The following is a 12,726-nucleotide window of genomic DNA, read 5'->3' on the forward strand; positions in this document are numbered from 1 at the left end:
AATTGACTAGATGAAGGAATAGTATCATGAATTTTTGTGAAATCTAATGTGTAAGGGGGAAGAAAAGGATTTGTAGATGAAGGAGTATCATGTGAAATGACAATCTCCTTTCCTTTATCAAGCTTATCCTTTTTGGGAGATTGGCGATGAACATCTTCATCATCTAAAATCTCACTTTTAGTTATTTCTATGTGAGGGGAAAGGTCATGATAAAATGCATGACATCATCCTCCCTACATATACTTTGATGTTGAAGATAAGTCTTAGGATAATAAGGAGGATCTAAAGATGTAAGAATGGTAATGTTTTGATTTTTCCTCCCTTGCTCAAGGGTATGTGTAGAAGAAGAAGATGGGTCCATTTTACTTTCCAATGGTTGGTTTCTTTTAGAAAGATCATTGGTCAAAACATTAGGTCTCATCTCATCCACACAAGGTACCCTAGGAGAGGTACAAGGGTTAGGATTGCTAGGTTTAGGGTCTACAAAAGCTTTGAGGTGATTAACATACGAAATACATTTTGTTAACAACATCACCATAATGAAACATAAATGATACATGAAAGCCTTAAGATCTATTTGAAAAGAGAATAATTTGGAAATCCTAACAACACAATATGACCAAGTGCTATGAATGAAGAGAAGTAACATGAAATGAAATAAACCCTTATCCGACACATGATTATAGTAAATACATGTGAAAAACAATGTAATCATATGCGAAAGAGCAAGTAAATCCAATTTATTAATCGCCATTGAAAGTCTCTTAATTAAAATCTTATTTTTTTAGAAAATAAGATCTAGAATTAGGACCTTTTTATGAAAATTAATTTAAAAGATGAAAGTAGTGAAATTTGAATTTGTTGTCGACCTTAGAAAGTGGTAGAATTGACTAAGTACGCCAATTTTTTGGATTTAAGTAGAAAAACATAGTCAATTCCGTCTCCCAAATTTTTGAGAAAAAAGATAAGGATCGTGTTGAAAGTGCACAAGGTCCAACCAACTTTTTTTGAAATTTTTAGGGATGATAGATATTATAATTTTAATACGGAATCCAAAAAAACAGTTGGTCCAACCAACTTTTTTTGAAATTTTTAGGGATGATAGATATTATAATTTTAATGCAGAATTCAAAAAAATAGCCGATTTGGAGATGTCCAAATCGGTCAAATGAGCAGTTAAAGGTCAAAAATAGAAGGATCTTAAAAATTAGGGTTTTGCTTTTTTTTTTCCAGTACGCTAGGGGTATCCCTGTGACCCAATCCAGCGACCCAACCTGCCTTACCTTGGGCTTCTTTTATTGCCAAGTTGGGGCCAGGAAGGGGCGAACTGAGGCAAGACTAGTCTCCTAGGGAGAGAATCTAGAGCCCACAATGAATTTTCATAATAAAAAAGATAGATATGAATTGCAATTTTGAAATAGAAATCAGATCTGTAACAAGCAATTAAAATTTTGTACTTCACAAACTTGATTTCCTCAAAATGAAAGATTAGAGTTTTTATGCAAAGAACCTCTAAAATTTGTAAAAGATCAAACTTAGACATGAAAATTTGAAATTCCAATTGCAATTAATCAGATATAATGATGAGAAATTAAAATTAATGTGTAAGACATCGGGTTCACCAAAATGTAAAGTAGAAAATTGAACCCCAGTGACTCCCCACCTAGGAGAGAGAAAGGAAGTCACTAGGATGATTTTCACTTGGAGGAACTTTACATTCAAAAGAGGGGCTTGAATCTACTAGATCCAAATCCAAAGATGTGAATTCCAAGTGGATTGCAAGAGTTAAAGTGTAATTTTCCCTCTTTTGCAAATGGGAAAGTTAACTTGTTGAATATGTAGGAAAGAGAGATAAAACGGATGAAATGAGGAGCTACCGGTTTGGGATCGCGTTGTAACTTCGGATCTGAGATATTTAGACTGAGACGAATCTGCCTTGCAAATTTGGAGAAAATTTGTAGGGACCATATTGAAAGTGCACACGGTCCTCCAAAAAATCTGTGAAACAAAAAGGGTTTTTCCACCTCCGTAAATGGAGTCCAAATTTGAAAATACAACTGCACACCTGCAACCTACACATAGAAAAGAAGGGAAGAAGGGTTGTGGATAGGGGTTTGCCTCAGTCAAACCCCTGTTGAGGAATCAACCTTGAAAGAAAATAATTGCAAATGCTTGAATGTAAACAATGGAAATGTATACCTTGTAGATCTACAATTTGTTGATGATGATCGCTTTGCTTCTTGAATGGAATCACAAGTGTTGCATGAAATGACATGTAACATGACAAAACCCTAACACACACATGCTTGCTAATGAATGTTGTAATGTTTCTCCAATGGATGAATGAAGAAGGGGACTTGATGGATGCTTGAAGGCTTGAATGCTTGATGAAGACATTTTGCTTGAATTTCGCTTATTATCCTTATCTTTCTCATGTGTCACGTCGATCGAATGAGGTAATTGAATCTCCTTTTATACATGCCTAGAGAATTAATTTTCATCCACTGAAGGCCGACAAATAGGAGTGCGATCCTCGAAGAACAAATGGTGCAAAAGGGGTCGGGCATACCTATCTTAGGTCCACCCTAACAGGTGGGGACAGGGGCGCCATGCCCCTATCCTACCCTATCTTAGGGCCCGGACAGGGTCCTGAGACTACCTCAGGGCTCAAACAGGAAAGGTTCATGGGGTGAAAGTGCAGGAAGAGGTCTTAGTCAAAGAAAGAGATGTCATCACCAAGGTGAGGGCCTCAAATGTGGTTAAAATTGCTAGGGTTGCAATTTTATGACACTACACTTTGTCTGGCTATTTGCAAATTATTTCAGTAACAAGAAGAACAATGTGTTCCACAAACACAGAGTAGCAATTTATCGCCTATGCTCTTTTCTTGGCAAGAGAGGTAAGATTTTGGATCGAACTTCTTTGTTTAAAATTTACAAGAATTTTTTTTTTCATATACAGGCTACACAAGTAAGATGAGCTATGCCCACAACCATGAAATTATAAATGTTATGCTTAATTTTCTTTCGTTGTTCATTTATGGGATTTTAAACTAAATATCTTGTTGTGGGTGGATTCCATGGCCACTCAGATCCATGGATGAATAAAATATATTTTCACATTGTATTTGTTGTCTAATTACAAATGAAGGCAAATGTTAGTTTTGAATTTCTGATTAATTGTGTTTTTATGGTTGTTGGTTTTGAAATATTGTTAAGTTTTCCTTCTTTGTTGTAGAACATACAAAGCCTATGATATGACAAAGTAAAAAATAGACTTAGTTGCCTCCCTTTTGCAAGCACTTGGGCAAGATCAGGTAACGGTCCAACTAGTAGCCCTTGTGACTCCTCTTACCCACCATCTAACTCCATTTCTCATGGGCTAGAGCCCATTCCTCGGGCATGTAAGACCATCTCTCCCCCTTTCCACTCGTCTTCACCACTGAATAAGTTGCCTCTTCTTTGTGTGGTGAACAATTCTCTGCCATTGTCGATAGAGAGTAGTCCAAACTTTTTGGGCTTCCAATACCATTTGCTACTCCTACATGTTCATTTTCAGTTGTGGGGGCATGTCGCAAACCTACCAATCCACCATTGCCAAAAGCATAGATCTTTCTGTTGCCATATGTATACTTGGCAATTGTTTCTGATTGTTTGGATGTGATTTTGTATATTATTTTGTTTCATAAATAATATGGACAAATATGATTACTTTTAGTTATGCACACCAACTGTTATATTTGAATGTTTAATTACAATTTTGTTCTAAGAAAGTACAATTTTCTTTAATTTACGGTCAACTTTCCAATGCTTTCTGGCTAATTTAGTTTCAATGTGGTTTCTTATCCAATAGATGCTCAGTGTTGAGTATTCTTTCTGTGAACATTCCTAAGAATTTATTTTCAAGGAATACTTGCCTCCTGGTTTTGAAGTTTTATGTTTCTATGAGCTAGTGGGATATGACTTCGTGTGTTAAAGAGGCTTAATGTAAATGTTAGAATTCCTTTTCAATAATTCTTGTTCATTTTGCTTTTGGAATTAGCTTTTTCTCTGAATTGCTGGAATATTGCTTTTTTGCATATTGAAAAGTCTATGCATAAACATATTACAAGTTGCTCCTAAATATTGTTTTTCTCTTCTTTTTGTAAGTTCTTAATTAACATAGAGGTACAAATTTGTTTCTAAATATTGCGTCTATTTTCTTTTTGTGCTTTTCCTATTGCTCATATTGATATATCCAACATTTTAATTTCTGGAATTGCGATAAAAAAACATTTTTTCAAACCAAAAAAACATAAAGATACCTACTAATTGATTCCCCAATTCAAAACAATATATGTAGTTATGTAGAGATTCCATGATTCAAAGGAAAGAACAAGTGCATAACTGGTAATTTAAAATTATCTCCAAATATGAAAACCATAAAAAATACATCTTCCACATCAAATGACAAATATGTTATTTTCAATGGTTTTGGTTACCACTCAAAGAGCTATGTCTTTTTGTTGGACTTCAGGTATTCTTCCACCCCTTTAAGCCCTCTCTCTTGCATTTTGACCTGCTTGTAGTTTTTTAACAATAACTTGGTCATACAAGCTCAAAATTGTGCAAACAAGATATCATTAGCAAGCTAGCTCCAACACTAATCTAGTGGCGCTAGTATTTTCCAAATTCAACTCAATTTTTTTGTACTAGCCCTACTCTTTAGTTTTGTGCTTTCAGGGCCATATCTTGCACATCCAAACTCCTTTTTTCACAAACAAGTAGGCATTGGAAAGATAGGGGAGTCTTTTATACACATCTCAAGTCCATTTTTTCATAATTTGCATCGTGCTCATAGTTTTCATAATTCCTTGATTTTGTCATTTTTCAGCTTGAAAAGATACAAAAGGGTTGGTTTTTCTTGCTATGGGAGACAGAATCATCATCTTTCAAACTCACATTTTTTCCTAGATCTCACCTTATATATAAATGAATTCCAATGGTGGAACCCTCTATTGAGAAACTTACACTCCATAACTATCATAGTTGCAAAAACACGACGACCAGATTGCTTTAATCTCAAGTTTATGGTCATGTTTAGTTGACACAACCAAATTTAATCTATCAGTTTGAGATCCTTCAACATAGAGACAAGATGGGTGAGGCTATGAGTTTGAATTTCCTGCATGCTTTAAATAATCTCCAGTTCCATATTGATCCTTGCACCACTCTTAGAGCTATGTAACTTAGATTTGAGTAGGTTTTTGGGGGTATCAATGAGTTTCATGCACTTTAACTTGAGACAAGTTTGACATCATTAATACTTAATTCCTTCCCCTTCGTTGATGAGTTTTTGGAGAATTTTAAATCCATTGGATCACTTGTATAAGGTTGTTGCAAGGAGAAGACTAATAAAGAGTGCATCTTTTTTATTCTATGAAAGCTTTAGACCTATTTTTGTTCTTTACTTCATCATTTTATTCACCATGCATGCTTTGGGTATCACATTCGTTGTGCCTTCATTTGAGGTGTTTTGTGAGCTCTTGACACATGAATAGCCCAATTTGACACAACTTGATTCAATTTTTGGTTCCAAATCCTAGGCTTTGGTTGCTTAGACATCTACAAGAAAATAAAAGAAGAAGCAAAAGCATAGAGGTTGATAGTCTACTCAACCAACCTCAGAGTCTCGTGCATGGGATTCAAATTCTTCCACCTCTTCCAAGAGGTCTTCATTACAGAAGGACAAGCCTTAGTGTTCTTATTGCACTGAGACAAGACATCATGAGAAATATTGTTATGCAAAACAAGATTGATGAGCTAAAATATCTTCTTTAGAAGAATCACATTCAACCACCTTCATCTAGTGCATTCTTTTCTACCACTTCAAAACCTGCACATTCTGGGTTAGGTTTTATGGCACATGATGAAGACTATATGAAAATCCATGCTCTCTTTGCATCAATACACCTTTAGTCCAATGGATGGCTTCTTGATTTAGGAGCCTCACATCATATGGCATCATTTGAGGGTATGTTGTCTTCTTTTGAGCATCACACATTTCCACATATTTTGGTGGGTAATAACACTTTTTGAGTTTTAATAGGAGTGGTTTTATTGAGGTTGATGGTGGCACATTAAAAATATATATTTGTGTCCCTTTACTATCTTCCAACCTCCTTTTATCTACTAGATTACTCACAGTGGGACATGCATGATAGTTGAATTCACCCCATATTCAATGCTCATCGAAGATTTGCATAGTAGAGAGCATATTGTAGTTGGCAACGTCGATCTTGCATCTCGCTTATATGAGTTATCACATTTTTCTCCCATTGAGCAATCAATTTGTTGATTGGTCATAACTTGCATTTATCTAGAGTGGATCAAGTAATTAAGGAGAGGTTTGGTCACTTGAAACTATGTGTGCTTTAGTCATCCACAGTGGCTTTGGAGACTTCTATTGTGCCTCCTCCAACTCCTACTTCTTTAGAGATCAATTTAGTTTCATAGGTTGATAGTTTCCTTCCAGTTTCTACTTTGTGGGATGAGTACTTGCCAGATATTGCAACATTGTTTGATACATCACACACTCTAAACATTGGGGACATGATTGAGAATATTTCATTCCTCTTTGATGAAAATTTGTAAATTCCTATCATCCCATTTTAAGTACCTTTAATTATTATTCATAAGATATCTTCAGAGTTGTTTGATCTTGCTTCAATTGAACTCACATATTTTGTTTCGAACATGTGGATAGTTGAGCAATCTCCCACTACACACATCATGAAACTATTCCTTCTATCTCCTTTCATGGATTTGCTTCTACCTTGACCATTGGATTTGTTTATTCCCAAGGGGAGTAACGTGGTTTTCACTCTTAAATCTTCATCAACATTCATCCTCAAGCCTTTCTCTTCGATATTAAAGCTTCTCTCTTATGGGGGGATGCATCATCTCTTATTTTCTTTCCTATAGGGGAATCTTCAGTGTAAGTCTATGATCAATTCAATACTTGAGGGGACATTTGGAGTCCTTAATGCTTAGTCACATGTACTCTTTTTTATTTTTTTTATTCTTTTTTGGAGAGGAGTTTTCTCCCACTGGGTTTTTCTCATTTTATTTATTTGTGAGAGTTGCATTGGTTTGTACATGGGTATCTAGTCAAGCATTTTTGTCGGGACCCATTCATGCTTTCATTTTGCATTCATCTTTAGCTTTTTAGATACTCCTTAAGTCAATATGAAAGAGGGGTGTTGGAGTGATCAGGACAATTACATAATTATTTATTTAATTTAATGCTTTAATTACTCTATTTAATTAAGCTAAAATTAGGTGTTTTTTGATTTTATTTAAATAGGGTAATGATAACTTAAGTTATCTCTGTAGACACCCAAAATTGTCATGTTTAATTAAATAAATATTTTATTTATTTAATTATCTAAGCCTCATTCTTCTATTAATTAAATAAATTTTTATTTATTTAATTAATTCATTTATCCCCTTCTAGCCTTATTTCTCATTTAAATAAATACATTTATTTATTTAAATTATCCCTTTCCTAAATTAAATAAATATTTTATTTATTTAATTGTCCTATTTCTTCTATTAATTAAATAAATCTTTATTTATTTAATTAATTCATTATCTTTTTTTCTACACATGACACATGTCATTCATCTCTTAATTCCTACACTACCTACCTCTTTCATTATTTTACTATTTCTTCTACCTACCCTCTAATCCTAGCCGACCTCTCTTTTTACACCTCTCAATCCTAACCCTCCATTTCATATTGTGTCTTCTATTTAAGGAGATGCTTTCTTCATTGTCAAACCCTAATCACTCATGCTAATGATCACTTGGCCCCACTACGATCCTACTTGCAACCACATTCCATTCTTTGTTGAGCTCTTGTGCATATAAAAATCTGAGAGCAAATATATCAAGCAAGATCAATGGAGATAGGAAGAATGGAGATCAAAACCCTATTGGACATGTGATGGTATAATCTTTGTGATTTTGAATTATTTGCATTGTCTTAGGTAATCTTCATATGTTATGGTGGATCTTTGTTCATTGTTAGGTTAGGGTTTAGTGGTTGGATTTATTTAGCCTTTCAATATTGTTGTTATTGTTATCCATTTTCACCATACACATTTTGGCACGCCCGGTGGGACTCTTGTCCCTTTGCATTTAACATTTTTGTTGTAGATTTTGCATTTTTGAAGTTGCAGATCAGACATTTTTCGACGGCATTTTAGGTATTTCCGCGTCTGCGAGCGTTCGGATCGCGTCTCTGAGTTTCAGAAGCATCTGTGAGATTGGGAACCGCGTCTGTGTTTTTGTCAAAATTTATTTTGCAGGTTTCCGGAAGGGGCGTCTGTGTTTCTGAAACGCGTCTGTGTTTCATATGACCGCGTCTGTGTCCTGGAAGGGCGTCTGTGTTCTCTGAGCGCGTCTGTGAATCACAGAATCGCGTCTGTGTCATACAGACGCGTCTGTGTCTAGTATAGCAGCGTCTATGTTTACTGTTTTGAAATTTTGAAATTTTCTTTGATTCGGGTTTTCGGATTTCGTACTTAGGGTTCAGATCTGGTTTATTTTTGTACTAACCCTTGTAGATCTAGCTAACTAAGTTTGTGCAGCTTGTTTTGGAAGCAAAAACGTTTTAGTTGAAGGCCCCTTTTTCACAAAGTCTTTTTGGGTTTTTCTAAAATTTACCTAACTTGTGTGCTTGCAGGAAGGGGTGATCATTTGAAACAACCCAAACTACTAACAATTTTGTTGCAGGGCCTTTGCTAGGGTTTTGTAATTTTGTTGTGTGCCTTGTTTTCATAGATTAGCAAACACTTCCATTGGTGCACTAAAATTGAATCATTGTCTTTTGTGTCTTGAGCAATAGGCTCTTTTTGTTTAATCTTTAGAGGGCCTATCTTCCCGTGTGGTCATTAGGACTACTAGTGAGAAGAGAACGACCCAAGTGGTAGCAAAAGAAAAGCCATCTTCTTCCAAGCCACTATAATCAAATGTATTCATGGTGAAAACTATGAATAACATGTGCTGATTAGTTCATACCGACACTATGTCTCCCCATAAACCCGTTTGATCAAATTTATTTGATCATTTGTAGGGCGTAACCCCTACCGGCTGGGAGCCTTCTGTATTTACAGAGCTGAAAGTGCCGCATGTATGGCCACACAAGCGGATGCCCTTACTAGCACCTTTTTGTTTTAGAAGCCCAAATCCTTCTAGTTGTTGAGGCAGGAGGTCGGACCTCTGGTAGCGGCCCACACACATACGGTTCTTAGTAGAGATACAAAGTTTGCCATGGGGAGTTTTCATGGGGACTGATGCTTGGCTGACCCGAGAAGTGAGTGCCGAGGGTGGAGCCAGTGAGGTCAAGCATCTAAGTATCCGCTCTGAATAGCGTAGCCTCGGGGGTAAAACCCTATGTGGGATCAACAACTATTGTCTTGGCCAACCATAAGATTTGTGCTTGTCTTATGTTAAACACTCAAATATTCAAGACCAAACAACAAAACATTGTGTCTTTTGTGTCTTCAAGTGTATGCAAAACATTTTACATCACACAACACACTTTTGGAGTCTAAACAGATTGTAAACATTGAGTCCTCATCAACATTGTGTCCTCTTGTCACGAAAAAACAGTCAAACAGTCAGATTTGGTCACAACAAGACAACTTCACAAATTGGAAAAAATTGCACAAAGTTTACAGAAACGCGTCTGTGTCTGTTTTTACCGCGTCTGGGTCATCTAAACACGTCTGTGAAGGGTAGAATAGCGTCTGTGTTTTTAGTAGCGTCTGTGTCTAACAGAGAGGCGTCTGTGTCTGGGAATCGCGTCTGTGAAGTATACAGAGGCGTCTGTGTCAGGAATTGAAAATTTTGACAGTTCAGCAAACAAAGGAAATCAGTTTCGGCATACTTGAGCTTCCTAGGTTGTCTCTTCAGGTTTCATCTAGCATTCAACCTGTTCTAAGGTCTCATACAGTCCATCATTGCTTCACATCTCATTTTACATTCATACTTGTCTAAACTTGGGTCAAAAAGGTCACTTGCTTGTCCTCACTATACTTTTTCAACAGACTACACACAACTACACTTTGCTAAGTGGTCCCTCATCAAGGTTTATTACCTTTGGGTCTCATTTGGTCTTACTTAGAGTCAAGGTCAGCTTACCTCATCAAGAGAAACGATCCTCTCTTTGGAAGTCATACCTACTCTACTACTTACATACTTGGTCTTACACTTTGGACATTGCAAGTACACCTCAAGATTCATTTACACTCCATACAACTCTTGGTCTTCCATACTCTTTTCATATTTTTCATCGAGTCTCTCACATATTGGTCAAACACCTAGTTCATGGTTGAAACCCGCCTTCAAAAATCTAGGAGAATAGCTAAAGAAGCTCAAGAATCCGCAAACATGAGTTCTTATGAGTATGACAATGATTTATTTTATAATCTTGAGCACACTACATTACCAGACATGGATGTTTATAGAAACAATCTCAATGTGGAAAACACAAACACTACAAACAACAATGCTACATGCAATGACAATGTGGACAGCCTTTCAATACTATCAGCAGACATAGAAGAATCCATAATGAATCCTCATTTCAATAGATTGGTTGAAGAGATAATGAGGAGAGATTGACAATACTTCTTACACATGATGGCACAAAGTGGAGCTAAAATACCTCATGACTTTGACATGTCTCAACTTATGGAAAGTCGACCCTCACAACAAACTCAATCCAACATGGATCAAAGGAGACCAAATAGTGGAGAAAATAGAGGACCGAATATGCTGCCTGAGTCACCATCAGTTTTGCTTCAAAAACTAGAAATCCCACATACACAAGCTCAAACATATGATACTTACCTTCGAAGACCATCATGGAAGCCTTATGTGGATAGATATGCTCAATCACATGCTCAAGGTATGGATCAATCAAAACAAGTAGATACTCAAAGGCATCCTCAAAATTTTGACACAAGGAGACCTCATGTCAAAATTGGGGGCAACACAATGGAAAATGAAATGCCTATTGAATATGGTATATATGCATAAAATAGATATGGGGTCCCTCAACATGAAGTTATGCCAAGTGCTCCATATATGCCGCAGCAATATAGACCTCCATATGGACATGTCTACGATCAGTATCATCCATACATGCAACAAGCTCCTCCTCAAATGGGTGTTTCAAACACGGGGTATGCTACAAGAAATCAATCTCCTCCCAAGAATAATTTGGAGCAACAAATAAGAGATTTACAAAAGAAAATGGAGGACATGAGTACATCAAAACCAACATACACTATGAGAGATATATGTCCTTATCCCTTTGATAAGAGCATTCCAATGCCTCTGTTTCCTGCACACTTTGTGACGCCAAAATTTGACAAATATAGAGGGAAAGGAGACCCCAAGGCACACATAAGACAATTTTTCACAGCCTGCATTGAGGTAGCTGCAGAAGAAACATACTTGATGAGGCTGTTCCCATAGAGCTTAGGTGATCGAGCTATGGAATGGTTTTCTCAATTACCTCCTGGCATTAAGTCATGGGGTGACTTAGCGGAGGCATTCATTCAGCATTTTTCTTACAATATAGAAACAGATGTCTCAGTCACTACCTTGTGCAATACGAAACAAAAGGAAGGAGAATCTTTCGCAACATTTTTACAAAGATGGAGAAATCTAGCTAGCAGATGTTCTTGCGAAATTCCACAGAAACAAATGGTGGAAATGTTCACTCAAAACGTTAATAAGGACATTGGATATGATCTCAGGAAAGCTTGTTTATCCACATTCAAGGATGTTATTGAAAAGGGCTTAGCCACAGAAAAGGTCTTAATTGAACAAGGAGTCATCAAGATATTCAAGGAAAACAAAGATGACTTTAAAGGAAAAGACAAGCCAAGATTTTGGAACAAGAACAAGAACACAGTTAATGATGGTGTTGTTGATGCCAATACAGTAAGACCCAAGTTCATCTTTTCTGGATCGAGTTCTACAAATAATCAAGTGAATACGCAAACAACTTCTAAACCACGAAGGAAGTACACTCGATTGGGAGAACCACTTGAATCAGTATTCAAAAAGCTTATGGCAAACAAAGTGATCACCGTTCCAAATTTTCCTCCATATGAACCAAAGGTCAAACCTAATTGGTGGAATGATGATGAGTATTGTGAATTTCATAAGAGCAAGGGTCATAAAACAGGTAATTGCCATCGATTGAAGAACATCGTGCAAGATCTCATTGATAGGGGTGATATCGAGATTGAGGGACATTCATCTAATCAAGAACATGAGATGTTTAAGGAACCATTCCCAAAACATGACAAAGGAAAAGCCAAAGTCACAGATGATCAAGCCAATTACACTAGAGCACCTTATAATTATGATTCTACTATCAACCACATCTCAATGGACAATCATATATCTACTATTACTATCAAGAACAAAAATCCTGAGAATCCTCCTCAGCGACCTAAGATTGTCCTAAGAGGTGTTGGATCTTCGTTCGAATCTACCTCTGAATGTCATGTTACAACCCGTCGAGGTAAGATTACGTTGCCAGGTGCCTCTACTAAAAACACCACTCCTTCATCTACCAAGCCTGAGTATGACCTTGTAGAACAGTTAGGGAAGACACCCGCGCTCATCTCCATCCTTGAGCTTCTACGCATATCCCCCGCTC

Source organism: Cryptomeria japonica, chromosome 11 (genome assembly GCF_030272615.1).
Source record: "Cryptomeria japonica chromosome 11, Sugi_1.0, whole genome shotgun sequence".
NCBI lineage: Eukaryota > Viridiplantae > Streptophyta > Pinopsida > Cupressales > Cupressaceae > Cryptomeria > Cryptomeria japonica.